The following is a 21364-nucleotide window of genomic DNA, read 5'->3' on the forward strand; positions in this document are numbered from 1 at the left end:
AAATCATCCCAGGATATTCTCACCGAAGCTCCACTTGATTTAATTCGTATGGATCTTTTTGGCCCAATTCAACAAACTACAGTGGCTGGGAAGAAGTACGCTTTGGTTATGGTAGATGATTACACTAGATTTACCTGGGTGGCATTTTTGGCTCACAAGAATAAAACTCTCAGCGAGTTCAAGATTATTGTTAATAGAATCCAGAATGAGTAAGGTCGCAAACTAAAGAAAATTAGAAGCGATCGCGGCACAGAATTCAAAGACACCAAGGTATTTGAATATTGTGACTCTCTGGGAATTATTCAACAATACTCATCACCCATCACTCCGCAAGCAAATGGAGTTGCAGAGAGGAAGAATAGAAATATTCAGGAAATGTCCAGGGTAATGCTCCATAACAAAAACTTACCATTAAGGTTTTGGGGTAAGGCTATTTTTACGGCTTGTTATTTGATCAATCGTGTTTACTTACGGTCAAAGACCTTAAACACTCCCTATGAGTTGTGGTATGGTAGGAAACCCAACTTACACTATCTCAGAGTGTTCGGCAGTAAGTGCTACATTCTAAAGGATCGAGAACAGAAAGGGAAGTTTGATTCAAAAAGCAATGAGGGTATTTTTCTCGGCTATGCATCTGATAGTCGTGATTTCTGAGTCTTTAATATCAGAACCCAAGTCATGATGGAATCAGCTAATGTTATCATTGATGATCTAAGTAACTTTCATCATGATGACTCTCCTACTGAATTTCCCCCAACCGAGACAATTGAGAATGTCAAAGAAACGTCAGAATCAGAAGAAGTTGTTCCAACGGTTGCTGATCTTGATGTCTCTAGTGATGGGGAGAAAAGCTTTAGCCAGGCTTTTCCTCTTGAACAAGAGCGTGTCTCCACACGACACCTTTGGGTTCAAAGGAATCATGATACTAACAATATTATTGGTGGTAAGGACTCTACTACTAAGACGAGAGGTCAACTTCAAAATAATTGCAATTTTGGTTGTTATCTATCGCAAGTGGAACCTAGGAATATTGATGAAGCTCTTAGTGATCCATTTTGGATGAACTCAATGCATGAAGAGTTAAATCAATTTCAAAGACAAGATGTATGGAAACTCATACCTTGTCCCCCCAATATAAATATTGTTGGTACCAAGTGGATATTTAAGAACAAGTCTGATGAATTTGGCACCATTGTCAGAAACAAAGCTAGACTTGTCTCTCAGGGTTATTCACATATTGAAGGAATCGACTTTGACGAAACCTTTGCTCATGTGGCATGCCTTGAGTCCATTTGTTTGTTATTAGCTCATGCCTGTTTCCTTAAGGTTAAGATGTTTCAGATGGACATTAAATCTGCCTTCCTAAATGGAAACTTAAAGGAAGAAGTCTATGTCGCTCAACCTAAAGCCTTTGAAAACCCTGATTTCCCTGATCATGTCCTTAAAATCAATAAGGCATTATACGGGTTAAAACAAGCACCTCGTGCCTGGTTTGAAAAACTAACTAATTCTCTTCTTAGGAAAGGTTTTTCAAGAGGTGGAGCTGATAAAACTTTGTTTACCAGATGGAGTGGAAAAGATGTTGTTATTGCTCAAGTTTATATAGATGATATCATTTATGGATCAACATCGAAGAAACCTGCAAAAGATTTTCAAGTTTCTCTTGGTAAGGAGTTTGAGATAAGCAATGTTGGTGAATTAAAATTCTTTTTGGGTTTACAAATTTAACAACACAAGGATGGAATTTACTTATCTCAAGAAAAATATGCAAAAGATCTTGTTTCAAGATTTGGTCTTGATAAGTCAACTCCAAAACTCACTCCTATGCCTACCACCAGTAAACTACATAGAGATGAGAAAGGTGTAAATGTGGATCAAAAACTTTATCGATCTATTATTGGAAGTCTTTTGTATCTCACGGCCACGAGACCTGACATTGCTTTTAGTGTTGGTTGTTGCGCTAGGTTTCAGGCAAATTCAAAGGAATCGCATCTTGTCGCCTGTTAAGTGCATATTTTGCATATATTTAGTGTCGAATCCATGCTAGTAATTGCTTTTATTCTTGCAAGTTATTGTATATTACGTTTGTTTTTCTCTATTTATATTTTATTAGGTGAATCATCCGAAAAGAAGTGAAAAGAGCTACAAAAGTGAAGTCTACAAGCGGAGAAGGGCCAAATACCAAGTGGAACTCGTTCGAATCCAAGAGTTCTTACTATCATCTCGAAAAGGACGAAAAGGCGAAGCTAACGGCGAAAGAAATGGATCAATTCGACTTTGTATGAAGAAGTTATGGCGGAAACGAGAAGTTTAGCTTGTCGGTTCTCCGGAAATGACAGTTCAACTAAAAATGATAAAGGTATATGCTAGAATTACTAGGGGGAAGCTGAAATTCAGATATTTATAAAGGCACCAGTCGTTTCTTCTACGGGTTGCCATCGTCTTCTCCTTCTAACAGAAAACCAGTTCAGTGAACGATGGTCATTTGAGTTTGGGTTGATGCCAGAGATGAAAGGAGGAGTTCATAAGGACATAAGGGGATGATTGATCTTGCTCGTGATCAATGGAAGGTTGCTGCTCGAGTTGGGTTTTGGTTTAACTCAAGCTTGGCAGTGGTTATGGAGATAACCTCGGTATTTATGCATGGAAGTTGGCTGCTGTGGATGATAACTCGAGTATAGAAAATTCAGAGAGACTCAGATGGAAGAGATGTTGGAGAAAATGAATTATTTAATAAATGGGTTTTTGGTCTTGGTGTGGTTTGATCTCATGACCTAAAGGTCTAAGGATACTCACTCATTTTTGAGTGAATGAAATGGAACCTTTAGTCCCACATTGTGGAAAACTAAAGAGGTGCTCCACTATATAACCATGTGCTCATGGATATGTTGTAAAACAATGTGAGTGGAGCAGGGGGGCGAAAAATACATGTTTCGACCCATGCCCATGCGCGTATACCATGCACCAAGTTCCTATTCTACTCGTATTTATTTTTGGCGAATTTTTCTTAAGGAAATTAATTCCGAAAATATTTTCTTAAGAGTTTTATTTGTGTGAAATTCCTTTTACGAGTTTTACTTGTTTTTGAAGAAAACCAAAACCTAACTTGATTTGCAAGTATCTCATCCTATAAATATGACTCGAAATTCTGTTTTCAAAACACACAAGCAACGACTATCTCCAGGTCTACTTTTCTTTTTCTTCTTATTTTTTGTGCGGCGTTTTACTTCCATCCCTGTTGCTGAGTTCAAGAGTGGGTAACTTGCGTTGTGCTAACTCAAGTTATATCGGGCAGTCTTATCCTGGACACATCTTCGCACGTTGGGGTTTAGCATTACTTCAGAGTATACCCGCGAACTAATGTGTTAAGGACAGCTTGTTGAACCTGTGATTCTGCCCTCATCAATTTGTTCGTGGTAAAGTTGTTTGATACGGTTCTTTATATTTATTGTTTGATACATCTGACGTTTCTTCTATTGTTGCAAGATTCCAACAATCTTAACACATTAATATTCCTTGTAACAATGGGAAAGAACGACGTTGAAATACCACAGAAGTTTAACGGAAAGGATCAAGAGATGGCAACCCAAGATGTTGTGTTATCTAAGCCATCATGAACTGGATTATGTACTTGTTCCACATGATGAATGATGAAGGTTTAACTGAGGAGTCGATCGAGTATAACAAGAGGTGTAATTTTCTGGCGAAAAATCATATCATGAATGGTTTGGAAGATGCGATGTATGATTTTTACAATGCTAAAGAAAATTTCAGTGCTTATGATTTGTGGATTGTGTTAGAAGCAAATTATCAAGCGGAGACTGCAGGGAGCAAGAAATTTCTGGTGGCGAAGTTTATGGACTTCAAGATGACGAATGATAAGCCTGTTGTTGATCAATTCCTCGAATTTCAACAGATCATTAATGAGATTCTTGTTGAAGGTATGGTCATTGATGAGACGTTTCAAGTATCTGCGGTAATTGAGAAGTTACCATCTTCTTGGTCTGAGTACAAGAAAAAGCTAAGACATGAAACTGGCGAGATCAACATGGTTGAATTAGGAAAGAAAATTCAAGTGGAAGAGATGTTGTGCACCAAGGACAAGAATGTGTCTTCTGCAAGGGACATGAGTAACAAAGCTCATATGACTGAACACAGATCTTCCAAAACTAGAAAAAGTGAGAGTAACAATCGTAACTCTAAGCGTGGTCCTCCAAAGAAAGGTATGTTTCGAAAACCAGAGTCTAGCATTACTAAAATTAAGGGGGCTTGTTATGCGTGTGGAGTTACTATCCATATGACAGTTCACTGTAGACATCGTAAGGACAAGAAGGATAATGCTAACTTGGTTGAAAAGGACAAGGACGAGTTTTCTGCTGTAGTGTGTGAAGTTAATTTGGTGACCAATGTGATGGACTGGTGGGTAGACTTTGGAGCTACCAAGCATGTTTGTGGGAACAGAGACCTGTTAACCTCCTACCAAAGGGTAGGGGAAGGCGAGAAACTCTATATGGGTAACTCATCTGCATCAGAGGTTGCAGGAAAAGGAAAGGTTGGTCTGAAGCTCACATCTGGCAAGACTCTCACATTGAATGAAGTTCTTCATGTTCCAAATATCTGCAAAAATCTTGTTTCTTGTTCTGTTTTAGATGAAAAGGGTTTTAAAGTTTCAATTGAGTCTGGAAAACTTATAGTAACTAAGGGAAATGATTATGTGGGTAAGGCTTATAAGACTGGGGGTCTTTATAAACTTAATGTAACCTGTCCTGAAGTGAAATTGAATGATTCTTCTGCTTACATGTGTGTGTCATCGAATGTTTGGCATGGTAGACTTGGTCATGTAAATTACAAATCAATGCATAAACTGGCTAGTGTAGGCTGCATACCCAAATTCACTTTAGATAAAAGTCATAAGTGTGAGATTTGTGTAGAATCTAAGCACGCTAAGAAATCATTTAATAAGAATGTCCAGAGAAACACTAAACCCTTAGAGTTAATCCATTAAGACCTAGTTGACATGAAGTCAGTTCAAACTAGAGGTGGTAAGAAATGGTTTGTCACTTTTATAGATGATTGTACAAGGTAATGTCATGTTTATTTGCTTAGAGGGAAGGACGATGCCTTAGAAGCCTTTAAGATATATAAACGTGAAGTTGAAAACCAATTGAATGCTACCATTAAAACTTTTAGGTCTGACCGTGGTGGTGAATATGAAATTCCTATTGGAAACTTCTGTGAAGAACATGGCATAATACATGAAACTACAGCCCCTTAGTCACCTCAATCCAATGGTGTAGCTGAACGTAAGAACTGTACCCTTAAGGATATGATGAATGCCATGTTGATTAGTTCAGGATTACCTTCGAACTTGTGGGGGCAGGCTATCCTCTCAGCCAATTATATCCTGAACAGAGTACTCTTTAAATTTCTTTTCTCAAACCGGGTTAACGACTTAAAGACTTCATTGGGATTGTGAAGTCAGACCGATACTACTTTTATCGTAGTTGTGTGATATGATCTTGCATCTTCTATCGTACGAGTACAATCAGATTGATTGGCTTGAGATTGATATCTCCGATAGGCATGATATAAAAAGTTATCACAAACGTCTTCGTCTCATCGTTTGTGATTCCATAACAACTTGTTTCGTTACCATACGATTAAGATTGTTGTGAGGTGATTGATTAATCTAGGCTGTTCTTCGGGAATATAAGACTGGATTATCAATTGGTTCCTGTTCACCTTGATTATTATCAAAAGACGGAACAAAACCTTTAGGGTTTATCTGTGGGAGACAGATTGATCCTTTGATAGACTTGTCTGTGTGAGACAGATTTGTTTATTGTCAAAGCCTGCGATTTTGGGTCGTAGCAACTCTTAGTTGTGGGTGAGATCAGCTAAAGGAATAAAGTGCACAGTATCCTGCTGGAATCAGAGGCGTAGGAGCATAACTGTACCATGGATTAGTGGGAGATTGATTGGGGTTCAACTACAGTCCAGTCCGAAGTTAGCTTGGAGTATGCTAGTGTCTGTAGCGGCTTAATACTATGTGTGTTCAATCTGGACTAGGTCCCGGGGTTTTTCTGCATTTGCGGTTTCCTCGTTAACAAAATTTCTGGTGTCTGTGTTATTTCTATTTCTGCATTATATTTGTTTATATAATTGAAATAATACAGGTTGTGCGTTTGAATCAATCAATTGGAAATCCAACCTTTGGTTGTTGATTGATCCTTGGATATTGGTCTTTGGTACCATCCAAGTTATTCCTTGTATTTGATAAAGACTCGCTGATTGTTATTAGCTTGAGTAAAGATCAAATCTAGAGAGAGATATTAACTCCTCGATATACTTTAATCTAGATTGAGTCTGACTGTCTAGTTGATTCTCTAGTAAAGTATATTGGAGTTAGTCCATACAGATTGATAAGCGAAATATTCGGTGGTGTTGTTAGACCCGCACTTTTTCACAAAGTGGTGAAATCGATGATGAAATGCCATCTTTGGTCGATTTAAGTGGTGACGAAGATGGAGATGAAGACCAAGTCGATACCAGTGAAGACGAAAATGAAGATAAAAAAGAAAGTTTGCAAAATGGTGATGAAATTCCAATGGATGTGAATAGTGAGTACGAAGATATGACTGATGATAAAATGTCAAAAGCGGTGAATAGTGAGTACGAAGATATGACTGATGAAAACAATGATAACTATGAGACTGAGGAGAGCGAAGATGATGCATGGGGATAGAAACATTGACATCTGGCAAACAAAAAATCACTTAGTAGTTTAATATCATGAATATTAGTTATTTTTTGTTTTTCTGTGCAAGTGCAATTCATTGAGTGGTCTTAAGCATACGGTGTATAGAAGTTAATTCAAGAGAAAAGTTAGGTTAGAGTTTTTCTTTTACATGGTTATGCAAGAGAAAAGTTATTGTACCTTATAAAAATCTATATTCCCTTACCTTCCCAAACTCTGGATAAATCCAAAATATTTAGCTTAAAGAAAGTCAAAAAACCATGTTACTTCCATATCAAAATTTACGTAAGATATGAGAATATTTAGCTAAAAGTAAACCAAAATAAATAAATTATTATTTCCTTATCAAGATTTACGTTATTGAAGGAAGACGAAAACCACAATCCACTGCAAATTAAATACAAATCTAAATTACTAACCCTAAAGTATTTAGGATCTAATAAATCTATATAAACCTATAGTAATTGAAAATAACACATTCCACCGCAAGAAGAAAAGAAAAATGATGTCGAGGCTTACTAAAGGAATAAAAACCATGAAGAATATTAAAGAAGCACGCAAGCTTTTAAAGAGGAACAAAATGTAAGTACAACTAGAATATTATTGTTTGTAGTATGATTGTTTTATTATGATATCAGCATGAGTTATTAATCTTTTGTGTTTTTATTATTAATTAGGGTTACTCCCTGACATGCAAAGCAACAGTCGTGGAAGTACAAAAATCAACACAATTTTTACCTAGCATGTGAAAATTATGATAGAATACAAGCTGCGATTATGGATGAAACAAAAACTTGCTATGGATGCATCAAAGAATTTGATACTCCAGTAACAAGGTAAAAATAACATAATGATTTAATCTTATTTAATAATTATATTATTGAAGGTAAATAAATAAAATTACAAACAGGTTGTTGTTAAAATTATTGGTATGAGATAGATCCGGAGAAGTGATTTTCATTATTTCCGGAGAGTTTAAAGGAGAATCGACTCTAGTATGCAAACTAATATCACACGTAAGGTTTGGGGATTAGTTTTGCACAATACTAGATGTCTCCTTTATATAGTCTTTCAAATCAGGGTTTTGCGTTGGTCACAAAGCAAACAATATCCACCGTTAGATGAAAACCTGATTTAGATTCAAGCTAATATTTCTCAACCGTTAGATCGAAAACTTAGCTTGTCACACACACTTGGCAATGTACACTTCTAGGTTTGTTAAACGTAACCAAACATATGCACTTGTTGGTTCAATAATAGTCAACCAGAAGGTTAGCCATATGAGCATTTCATATCAACCATGTTCTTCTTCACCATAACTAGTTCAAATGACTTCAAATGAACTAGTTAGAGAGTTTTTCAATTGCAAGGAAATCTCATGTACTACACAAGACACAATTAAAGAAAATATGATTTGATTCACTTGAATCGGTTCATGAACTTTTATATCCACGGTTTGCATACTGCATTCCTTAGTATTTTTAAGTTTAAGTTCAGAAATCATCTTCAGATATATAACCTTTCTCAAGTTCGCAGACTAGGTTCGCGGACTTAAGCAACCGGTAGAGTTTACAAACTCCAGCAGAATATCTCGGCAAAAACTTTTCGCCGGTTCGCGGACTAGTCTAGTTTGTCAACTCCAACAGAATTTTTCGGGATGAGAAGTTCGGCAGTTCGCGGACTTAGAAAAGCCATTCTTCCGGTTTCTCTTGATCAACAAAGTTCGCAAACTTTGGTTCAAGGAATAGGACTTATACATAAATGTGTTTGCACAACAATGTTTATGTCCCCCATTGGTTATGTAATTTAAACTCTCATTTCAATCATTGAAACTTTCTTAGAGGACGTTATACAGTTGTTATTCACAAACCATTTCTCGTCAAAGCAATTTTCAAAAGTGATTGAAACATATCATGACTTTCGTCACTAGGTAAAGATAAACTTGATCGAAGTGAAAAGCTTACCAACACATATTTCGAGATATAGATAGGCGAGCTATACTCGGTTCGAAATACCAAATGTGCATAATCCAAGTCTATATATATAGCATACGACTTCTTGTCTCAAAGAGTAGGAGATAGAGTAGATAGACTTTTGAGTGACAGATAAGTTCAAGTCTTCACATACCTTTTTGTCGAGAAGTTCCACGGTTCTTTGAGTACTTCTTCTTCTTGTATGATGAATCGCCATGAAGTCCTTGAGCTCAACTACACTTTCTATCCTAGTCCGAGACATAGCTATAATAGACAAAAAATCAAGAGTTATAGTTTTGATCACTAACATTGACAAACATGCTTGAGATAGCAATGCATGCGAGTTTAACCAAGCAATGCTCTAAAAATCTCCCCCTTTGTCAATTTTAGTGAAAAACTATCAATACATATGGAATACAAAAAAGATAAAGATAAAGAAACTTTAGTAGCTCCTATTCCACATGTCTAATCTTCAACATTCCTCGAAATCTTCGTCACTTCCAAGTACTCTAATGATCCCAAAGGTTGTAATTTTAGCATCACCATTGTTGAAGTTCCGTAGCTATAACAATGAGAAAGCATCTATCTCGATCATTGTTATACAGTGTCATAGTATTATTACACAGTGTCAAAGTTCAATTATATCACAACTTCAACAATAATACTATGGTGATATGTATCACTCCCCCTTAGTCAATACTCCATCTCACATGGAAACCACTCCCCCTTACACAATGATCCGAAAACCATATGTATTTGTAGTGTGAACTACATATTAATTCTCCTCCTTTTTGTCAATAAAATTGGAAAAGGTACAAGAACGGGATCATAATGAAATTTCGTAAGAAACATTTCATGACTAGAAGAAAAAATACATACCATCTAATTTGGATGCAATCATATAGCCGAAGCTAATAGCATTCATCAAGGAGTTTTAAGATACAAGAAAACCCCTCTAATATTCCACAGCCGCACTCCCCTCAAGATATTACCATTAAGCACAAGTTCAAAAGAACTCTCCCCCATTTGATGTCATTCCCGAAAGAACAACAAGAGCGACCTTAATTTCAAAAGAAAAGAAGGATTTTATTGGACACCAAAAACCATGAGAATGATTTTCTATATCCAAAAACTCAATCAAATTAATCACAAGTAACCCACGATTAATTCAATCGGAATACTCAATTAAATTAAACACAAAAAGTGATCAACTTAATTGATTATGCTCGACATAAGGAAACTTACGGAGCATACGACTAACATAACCATTAGAAAATGAATAGGATGGTCGTTCATATACTCAACATAAGAGGAATCTTACGGAGTATGAAGATACTCAGCTAGATTAATTACATGTGAACCCATAATTAATCTTATTGGAATACACAACCAAACTAATTACAAAAGTAATCAATTCAATTGTCAATTGTTTTTCTCAACATAAAAATACTTATTGAGCAATAACTAAATAACTAAACAAGATGATTAATTTAGTTCAAAAATGCTCAACATAAAGTACCTTACGGAACAACCAACAAAGCTAATCAAAAAATAATCAACTTGGTTGTATCGTGCTCAACATCAGACACATTACGGAGCCTCACAATAATACATAAAATATGGATCAGGGATGATCAATACTGCGGAATACTCAAGGATTCATTCCATCTTCAATCAATATTTGCATAACGATATTAATAGACACAATCCTTGAAAACAAAAGATTTTAACCTATCTTCCATCAAAGAATTGACAATATACGCTTGAATTTTGTATTTGTCAAAAGTTTATTCATTCTTTTACCAATTCGTGAATACAAACTCATGAACGACTTTACTTTTGACAATATATGGGACCTTCAAGTTCACGGACGTAAACATACATATCCCATAACAAATTGCAATATAACAAACCATAAAGATTAATACTACAAAAACATCATCCTCCAAATATTTTTAGAATTTAAACCAATAAACCTAAAAAAAACAAGAAGATGAAAAATAATAGCTATGTGTAGTCACAATCATTGCTATTCAAGCACTAGTTATTCTTCCAACTAAATCAAAAGGAAGACATACTAGGCAACAATAAGAACACGAATTACTCATCTTCTTCCTCATCAGAGATACTCCAAGATGCTTGAATTGCGTTCAAATCTTCCTTGAGCTCGGGAAACTTCACTGCAACCAAGGACAATTGTTCTTGAACACACTTTACTCTTAGATCAACCTTACACACACCTTTATGAATTATTTGAAGAAGTCTCACGGTGGTAGGGTTACTGAAATCAAGAGAAGCGATTCTTTGACGCTTGCAGGCATTTTCCCTTATGCGCCTGAAGGTATACAGACGAACTGGTTTGGGAACCCCAAGAGAGTTTCCAATTGAATCAAACCCACGATCATGGAAAATTTGACTAATCAAGCATGGATATCCCAACGTCTTGACGGGTGAAGTCATCAAAATTGTTTGAGAGATAATAAAACCACAAATATCGAGACTAGGAATATCCGTTTCAAAGAAATAGACCAATTCCGCAAACTCATGAATCCACCAAGAATTTTCAATTGTGGAGGGACAAATATTGGGAATACCAAGTTTTCCAAAAGCCATCAAAGCAATACTAAGATCATTAGTATGGAACTTTCCTTGACTCCAAATGACCTTCTTGCCACAAATCCCAACCGGGATATCATCACAAGATGGAAGTTCATCACATGGTCTAGGGAGTCATACGTTCCCCAACGGGATTTTGGTAATCCTTGAAATTAATTCTCTATCAACAAGAAACCTTTCTCTACCAATCACGGATTTGAATTCCATGTTGTTGTAATCAATATCATGAATATTGGCATAGAAAATCCTTGTAAGAGAATCAAACCCTTGACCAAGACCATCAAAGATATTTCCAAGCTTGAATTTTGTAAAGAATACCAAATCCTCTTCATGCTCACTAGAGAAATCCAACCTCTTTTCTATAATGAAACCTTTTGAAGCAATCTTATCAAACATTCTAGCACAAGAATCATCCAAAAACCTAATTATAAGAAAGTTTTGGTCACAAGGAGGATTCAAGCTAGAGGATTTTGAGTTTTTAGAACTCCTTTTTGTGCCCTTAGAATTCATCATAGATCTAAGAAATTGAAAGGATCAAGAGAATTTTACTTACTTAGAGTGAGATTTGAACACCCTTTCCTTCAATTTCTTCAAGGAGGATTTAATGGAGGAAATATACAAAACCCTAGGTTCACGTGCGCGGACGGGTAAAGAAGAAGACTAGGGTGCGCGAACTTCTTCTTTATAAGACCACATGGGCTTGGACCCGTTTATGAACCGCGACCCACATAAGAAAAATGGGATTTTCTTAGCCATTTGTACATTAAAGGTTATGCATTCCGCAATAACACACATGTGAACGACAACGGATGCAATAAAAAGCTAAAATTGATATTCAAACAACGAATAACAAAACTGTACACAACTCAAACCATTTCTTGCCCTATTCCAAGATATATACAAATGGGGAAATGCCAGCCTTGTTACCAAGAGGCAAAATGCGCAGAGGAATTCTCATGCGACATTTCTGGTTGATATGTGTGAACAGTCCCTGTAGTATAATCAAAGTAATGACGATAGTCAGGGCAGTTAGATCTTTCTATCCTTCGTTTGTTCTGGCTAGAAGAAGGATACCTCCGGTTTTGGGGTTGCACGGTATTAACGGATTTAACACATACAAAACCCTTTTCGGAATGATTCTTAGACTTAGCAGATTTAAGTTTTTCTAAGAATTTAAAAACGCCTTCGAACGCTTTGAACAGATTTTTATCAATTGATCCGTTACGATAGTATTCCTCAAAGAGATCAAGAGTTAATCTAGTGAGCTTCCATATCCTTGAGCGTATTGAGCGTTTTCTCAATCTATCCTTCTTTTTATTTTTTCCTTCTGATTGATTCTTAACATCTAAATCTCTCCTTTTAGATGAAGTAAGATTATCATGAGAAACAAGAGGTTTTAGCCATAATAATCTTTGAACAATCTTTAAGGATTTCTGGCGTGCTTTATAGATACCAAGAGAAAGTTTTCCAAAGAAATTTCCCATAGGACAATTTATAAGGAACGAACAAACATAAACGTATTAGGTTTACGGTGTTTGCCTGCTCTGATACCAATTGAAAAAGCGGGGGTCTAACAACACCACCCAATATTTCGCTTCGCAATCTGTATGGACTAACTCCAATATACTTTACTAGAGAATCAACTAGACAGTCAGACTCAACCTAGATTAAAGTATATCGAGGAGTTAATATCTCTCTCTTGATTTGATCTTTACTCAAGCTAATAACAATCAGCGAGTCTTTATCAAATACAAGGAATAACTTGGATGGTACCAAAGACCAATATCCAAGGATCAATCAACAACCAAAGGTTGGATTTCCAATTGATTGATTCAAACGCACAACCTGTATTATTTCAATTATATAAATAAATATAATGCGGAAATAGAAATAACACAGACACCAGAAATTTTGTTAACGAGGAAACCGCAAATGCAGAAAAACCCCGGGACCTAGTACAGATTGAACACACATTGTATTAAGCCGCTACAGACACTAGCCTACTCCAAGCTAACTTCGGACTGGACTGTAGTTGAACCCCAATCAATCTCCCACTGATCCAAGGTACAGTTATGATCCTACGCCTCTGATCCCAGCAGGATACTTCACACTTGATTCCCTTAGCTGATCTCACCCACAACTAAGAGTTGCTACGACCCAAAATCGCAGGCTTTGACAATCAACAAATCTGTCTCACACAGACAAGTCTATCAAAGGATCAATCTGTCTCCCACAAATAAACCTTAAAGGTTTTGTTCCGTCTTTTGATAATAATCAAGGTGAACAGGAATCAATTGATAATTTGGTCTTATATTCCCGAAGAACAACCTTTATTAATCAATTACCTCACAACAATCTTAATTGTATGGTAGCGAAACAAGATGTTGTGGAATCACAAACGATGATACGAAGACGTTTGTGATTACTTTTTATATCTTTCCTATCGAAGATATCAATCTCAAGCCAATCAATCTGATTGTACTCGTACGATAGAAGATACAAGATCATATCACACAACTACGATAAAATTAGTATCGGTCTGGCTTCACAATCCCAATGAAGTCTTTAAGTCGTTAACCCGGTTTGATAAAAGAAAACCAGAGGTTAAAGGAGAATCGACTCTAGTTTGCAAACTAGTATCACACGTAAGGTGTGGGGATTAGTATTGCACAATACTAGATGTCTCCTTTATATAGTCTTTCAAATCAGGGTTTTGCCTTAGTCACAAAGAAAACAATATCCACCATTAGATGAAAACCGGATTTAGATTCAAGTTAATATTTATCAACCGTTAGATCGAAAACTTAGCTTGTTGCACACACTTGACAATGCACACTTCTAGGTTTGGTAACCGTACCCAAACGTATACACTTGTTGGTTCAATAATAGTCAACCAAAAGGTTAGCCATATGAGAATTTCATATCAACCATGTTCTTCTTCACCATAACTAGTTTAAATGACTTCAAATGAACTAGTTAGAGAGTTGTTCAATTGCGAGGAAATCTCTTGTACTACACAAGACACAATTGAAGCAAAGATGATTTGATTCACTTGAATCGGTTCATGAAATTTTATAGCCACGGTTTGCATACTGCATTCCTTAGTCTTTTTAAGTTTAAGTTCAGAAATCATCTTCAGATATATAACCTTTCTCAAGTTCGCAGACTAGGTTCGCGGACTTAAGCAACCGGTAGAGTTTACAAACTCCATCAGATAATCTCGGCAAAAACTTTTCGCCGGTTCGCGGACTGGGTTCGCGGACTAGTCTAGTTTGTCAACTCCAACAGAATTTCTCGGGATGATAAGTTCGGCAGTTCGCGGACTTAGAAAAGCCATTCTTTCGGTTTCTCTTGATCAACAAAGTTCGCAAACTTTGGTTCAAGGAATAGGACTTATACATAAATGTGTTTCCACAACAATGTTTATGTCCACCATTGGTTATGTAATCTAAACTCTCATTTCAATCATTGAAACTTTCTTAGAGGACGTTATATAGTTGTTATTCACAAACCATTTCTCGTCAAAGCAATTTTCAAAAGTGATTGAAACATATCATGACTTTCGTCACTAGGTAAAGATAAACTTGATCGAAGCGAAAAGCTTACCAACACATATTTCGAGATATAGATATGCGAGGTATACTCGGCTCGAAATACCAAATGTGTATAATACAAGTCTATATATATAGCATACGACTTCTTGTCTCAAAGAGTAGGAGATAGAGTAGATAGACTTTTGAGTGACAGATAAGTTCAAGTCTTCACATACCTTTTTGTCGAGAAGTTCCACCGGTTCCTTGAGTAGTTCTTCTTCTTGTATGATGAATCGCCATGGAGTCCTTGAGATAAACTACACTTTCTATCCTAGTCCGAGAAATAGCTATAATAAATTATAAATCAAGACTTATAGTTTTAATCACTAACATTGACAAACATGCTTGAGATAGCAACGCATGCAAGTTTGACCGAGCAATGCTCTAACACTTTGGTCATCAACTTTTGTTAGAGCATAGCTCGTTTGAACCCACCAAGCGTTGGTATGTCAAGTTTGGTTGTCATATTTTAGTGAGCCATAACTCCTTTAAGAGTCTCTTGATTATGTACTAGATTCAACTTCGTACAGGTTAGCTTGAAAGTATTAGGATATGAGACATTACAAGTATTGCGAAGACTTGAAGAAGGGAAGAAGTAAGGATCTACAACGACAACATCATCCTTCCACTTAAGGTTAGTGATATTTGACTTGAACTGTTTCATTCCCTGACTTATCTTTCAATTCATGCATATTGAAAAAAAATGCGAAGCACGAATGATTATACTCTAGTTAGACATAGTATTAAGGAATAAGATACGAGGTTTATTGCTTAACCATTAAACTTTGTAGATAAGACATCGACATAATCGTTTGAATGCTATTGTGATTATGTATGGGTATAAGGTGAAGATTTCATCCTAGGAAACAATGTTTTACATTTGTTTTAAGGAAGTAAATTCATGAACTTGTTTTGTGAATCGAAAGAGAAATCGTCAGCCATTATTGGTATTGTTATTCATTGCATATCTTTTGAACTACCAATATGTGTGATTAGTATAATCGCTCATGACTTGTTTATGTTCTTGGAGAAACTCTTCACAAAGGGCTGACTTTTGTATTGGTATGACTTTTATTAGTGAAACCGATCTTAAGTAATCACCTGAGATGGTATGATCGATTTAGTGTTATTGGTATGACTGAATCTGGGTAAAGGGAAACCGATCCTAGTAAGAGGTGCAACCTATCATAAAGGGGAATCGATCCTTGTATGAGGTGTAACAAGTTTTTAGTAGAAAGGGAACCGATCCTATGGACATGTGCTACACGTTTTTAGGCAAAGGGGAACCGATCCTATGGACATGTGCAACAAGTACAAGTTAGATACCATATATATATATGTGGGGAACCGATCCTAGTACCTAGTCAGCCGAATTTTGGTAACTAGCGTGACTATGCAAAGTACTCACATGGAGGTAGAACCGAAACTTGTTTTGGTAGAACCGTGAAACCCATGTTTGGTGATTGAGTGTTCTTGATCAATCACGTAATTCTTGAAAGTCAGATGAACCAATTCTAAACTTGTTTGGAAGCGTGGGAAATCAGTTTCAAGATTGTAAGTATGAAAGAGGACTTACAAAGTAAAGATATCGACATACTTTGCACATGTGCAGTAACGTTTATCATTAATTGTTCAAAGTTATTCCTTAATAGATAAAGGAAGAAAATCCCGGATCGAATAAAATAAATTGAGAATCTTTTATTTAAGTTTTTTAATTTTATTTTTTTAAAATGAATATTAGTAATGTGCATTTGCTATTGGAGATTTTTTAAGAGATTTTCGGTCATTATTTGGACAAAGCATTTCCAGGAATTATGGAAACCGAATCTGGAATATATTGCATATCTTGATAATATTTTCGATTTTGGAAATTCCTTGGTGTCCAAACTTCCTTGGTCTATGAATATCAAAGTTTGCATTTTGAGCAAACTGATCCTCAGAGACAACAAAACTATCTCAGTTATGCTGCTACTGCTGAGGCCGCCTATTCGGAGAGGAGAGTAACCTAATTAGGCGAAATCTCTTACGGCTGCTCAGTTTAAAGACTTCTTTGGGATTGAAAATCTCTATTAGTACCGTTGGTGGGAAACTAGATAATTGCGGTTGATCTTTTGTTTTCGATTGATTTGATTGACTAACGGTGGTTGAACTTTGATTGCACCTAGTTTTTTTATGCTTGAGAATCTTCTCTTCTGATATAAGATTCACTCAAACTAGATCGAAGTTTCGACGGAGATCTTTAGACTGTTTGTAGATCTAAAGACGTCTTGTGATAATCCATTGTTAACAGACTCCGTCCTGTGCGTGATTGATCACAAGAGATTCAAGTTGATTGTGTGCAGGTGTTTATTGAATATCTAAGAAGATTTGAAGACAAAGATACTTTGAAGATTTCTGATTTGGGTTCATAATCTTTGGTGTGCACAATACTTATTTCGGTAAAAGAGGATCCAACTATAATCGGTTTATCCTTGTGGTAGATTAGATTGGTTAGTTGTGTAGATCGGCATCAATACAATTCTTTGTGATTAAAAGTATTGATTGCAAAATCTTAACTATTACTTTGATAGTTGATAATAAGATAGATCTAAGAACCTGACAAAGGAGTTTATTGAGATAAACAAAAGAGCCTTTTTTCGAACTCACATCACTTGGTTGAAAAGAGTTGATACCAAACAGATTTGTTGTTCCTTTACTATTTGAAATACGAACCAAAAGAATTGTTCCAAGTACGTGACTTATTACAGGTCGGAGGCGTGGAAATACATACGGAACTAGGTGAACTATAAGTTTAGTTGCTTGGTCCCAACTATACGAAGTTGGTTTGATTTTGTATAGCGGCTTAATCCTGAGAGTATTCAATTCTGGACAAGGTCCCGGGGTTTTTCAGAATTTGCGGTTTCCTCGTTAACAAAATCTTGTTGTGTCATTTACTTTTATTTTCCGTAATTATAATTGTTGTTATTATAATTTAAAGTAAATTACACAAACATTAATTCCTATTTACTTGATAAGTAATCCTATTGTGTTTGGTTAAGTGACCTTTTACCAAGTAAACATACTTCGTTGTTGCATTGTCTCGATCTTGTATCCACAGTCAATCACACAAGTTATTTCCGTATTGTCTCGATCTCGTATCCATAAAAGATCACACGAAGTGTGAACCGATTTCTTGTATTATCTCGACTCAGTCCATAAACAATCACTTTCGGAGAAAGGACTTATAGATGGAATTTTTTTAGATTGAGGTATATTTGGGTACCGTCGTCTTTTCAACTTTGTCTCTACTTTCACTATGGTAGACCAACGGTTATGATCTCAAGATATTTTCTTCAGCCTCATCTTGACATTCACTTATGTAGACCAATGGGTCTATTATACGGTCATTTTCCTTGTTCTCTCTAGATGCAACGCCAGGTTGCTGTTTTTTGTGCATTATATTATTTTTTTCTGTGCGTTATATATATTTTTATTATTCTGTGCACTATTATATGACCACCATTAAAATCTAACAAAGTTTTTAGATATTCTGGAGAATCATGCAGCAGTGGAAGGTTTACGTTTCCTCGCGAACAACATATACTAAACCCATAATTCTCCATTATTCATGATTTTTGGTAGCCTCTTGATACCAAAGTATTGCACCACTATAGTTGCATGTATGGGATGGTGTACCAAAATCAGACTTCTTTATTCTTAACTTTGTCATTGAAATGGAGATAAACTAAATTAATTAAAATTATTCGCTGAATGAGTTATAGACACAATTTTGGAATAAGATGAATACTAAATAAAATGACCATTATAGTGATATTTACTTATAGAATGCTCGACGTTTATAGCCCCGACTGTTGATGTTCGTCTAAATTATCATCTGAACTGGATTCTCCATCATCCTCAAAATATGTTTCCAATGGTATTTCTTCTTCAAGGAAATTGTGTTTCTGGGCATTTTTTCAGAAAGCAGTAGCTTCATGCTCAACCTTCTATTATCTCTTGTAAGTACTTGTTTACTCATCTCGGCTCGTATACCCAAGATTATTGTTCATAAGCAAACAGGGTAAACAATCTAATCAGCTACATATCACACAGAGTAACACATATGTGATATACTAGAATGTTATGTACACTAAATTTTCTTTGATCCTCAAACACTATACACATCATAAACACGTTACATTAGAAAGATAGCATAATATACTATTATTATTTAGGGTTTCTGCTGGAAGTTAGCATAAGTAAACAAAACAAAAAGAAAACCCTAAAATAAAAAGTTTAATTATGAATCACATCTTAAAAAAAAAAGAGTAAACATAATCTGTTTTTTTTCTACTGCATATGTTTATACGTAAGTATACTCTTGTTCTTTTGTGATTAAAACTATACACGATAAAAATACGTTACATTAGGAAGCTATCATAGTATACTGTTGTTATTTAGGGTTCCTGCTGGAAGTTAGTATAAGTAAACAAAACAAAAAGAAAACCCTAAAAGAAACAATTTTAATCACAAAAGAAAACACCAACATTACCTTGGTCAGCAGATATAATATGTTGTTTATTTGAAAAAATTTTTTCTACTGCATATGTTTATACGTAAATATCGATTGTAAAGTGCTTGATCTATTGATAGAGATGGTCTAGGATTCACATTCGCATTACGCCTTCTACCACCATTTTGGTAAACCATTGGTGATTATGGTTTAGTTTGTAGCAGAGAGATTCGTGATTAGTTATTGTGTGCAGTGGCAGAAGTAAAATAAACTCAGAAGATTGAGTCGCAAATTTTGTTTTTTTCTAGGTTTGATATTCGGTGGTGTTCTTGGATGAAATATTGGTGGTGTGAAAAACAGAAGTTTCTTATTGGTCTAAATATTCTCTGGTGGGGCCAGAAGCTCTAGAAATCGAGCTCGATTCAGCTTTTAACCACAACAGAGAATTTTTGTCTGAAACTATATATTAATAGTTGAGGTGCAAGATATATAAGGATTCTTATGGATATTTGTAATTGAAATATGTGTATCATTATCTCACATTAATCTCAATCCGTACCACAATAGCTTCATGGATTGCTACGGATAACTTTTTATTTGTTTTTTATTACATCACGTCATCTTCTTGATAGCATTTTTACTCCCAAGCCATCCATAACCGTAAGTAACTTTAGCAAGTTACTAAAATTTTCATGAGTTTAGGAAAACCAAAGATGTGCATCCCGAAACTATAGTCGTGAATCCAATTGAGTTTGTAGGACAACCGCCTATTTGTTGACATTTAAAAGATCTTCTGCGTTAATTTCAAATAAAAGATCTGTGCGATTTAATTAACATGATTTGATTGGTACGCGAGTAGTTCATTGGAGCTTCAAGTAAAACCTACTGCCATTATATGGAATTAGGGATAAGATATTCTTCCTAGATTTTTCATAATGATATCTCCTATAATAATGGTGTGTCGATCTAATAGCCAAATTAAATAACAAAAAAAGTAAAGACATATGTATTATAATTATTCAATGGATTTTAACATAGGGTTTCTGCCCCCTCTGAAAATACCAATGAACAATGAGAGGAGAATGTGTTTGTGAATTGGAGGGATGAAAAAGTAAACAGTGTAGAAGAAATTCGAGCTGCCAGGGAAGAAATCATAACTAATGGATTTTAGAATCTTATGTTGGAACATAAGAGGCATGAACGACTACGATAAACAAGTATCAGTGAAAAATTTGATTCTTTCACAGAGATGTGCAGTCAGTTTAATACAGGAGACGAAAATGCAGACCATGACTGATTGGTTTGTTCGTCAGATTTGGTACGATGACAATTTTGGTTGGATTTACATTCCTTCAAATGGAAGCAGCGGAAGAATTCTAACCATTTGGGACAGCAACAGATTTGAGAAGTTGGATGAGAGGCTTGGGTTAAATAATATAACTGTTTCTTTCTCGACTAGAATCAATGGGTTTCAATGGGCAATTTCTAATGTGTATAGTCCTTGTGAACATGAGCCAAGGACACAATTCTGGCAGGACATGGCTGAAGTGAGAAATTGGTGGACATGGCCGATTTGTATAGCTGGTGATATGAATGCAGTCCGTTCTAGTGAGGAAATGAATCGTGGTGTTGGATACAGTCGCAATACAGCAATGCTTAACAATTATATTCTGGAGTTCAAGTTGATTGACCAACCTTTGATAGGTGGTGCTTTCACGTGGTCTAACAATCAAGTAGATCCATTATTGTGTAAACTTGATCGATTCTTTTTCAGTCACGACTTCGAGAAGGCGTTTCCAAATGCTTTACAGGTAGTTTTGACGAGGACAATCTCAGATCATAATCCGCTTTTGGTTATCTCTGAACCGGTTATGCCTTTCAAACCGTATTTCAAGTTTGACAGGGTGTGGATCGAGCACAAAGATTTTGCTCA

Source organism: Papaver somniferum, unplaced genomic scaffold (assembly GCF_003573695.1).
Source record: "Papaver somniferum cultivar HN1 unplaced genomic scaffold, ASM357369v1 unplaced-scaffold_52, whole genome shotgun sequence".
NCBI classification, from domain to species: Eukaryota; Viridiplantae; Streptophyta; class Magnoliopsida; order Ranunculales; family Papaveraceae; genus Papaver; species Papaver somniferum.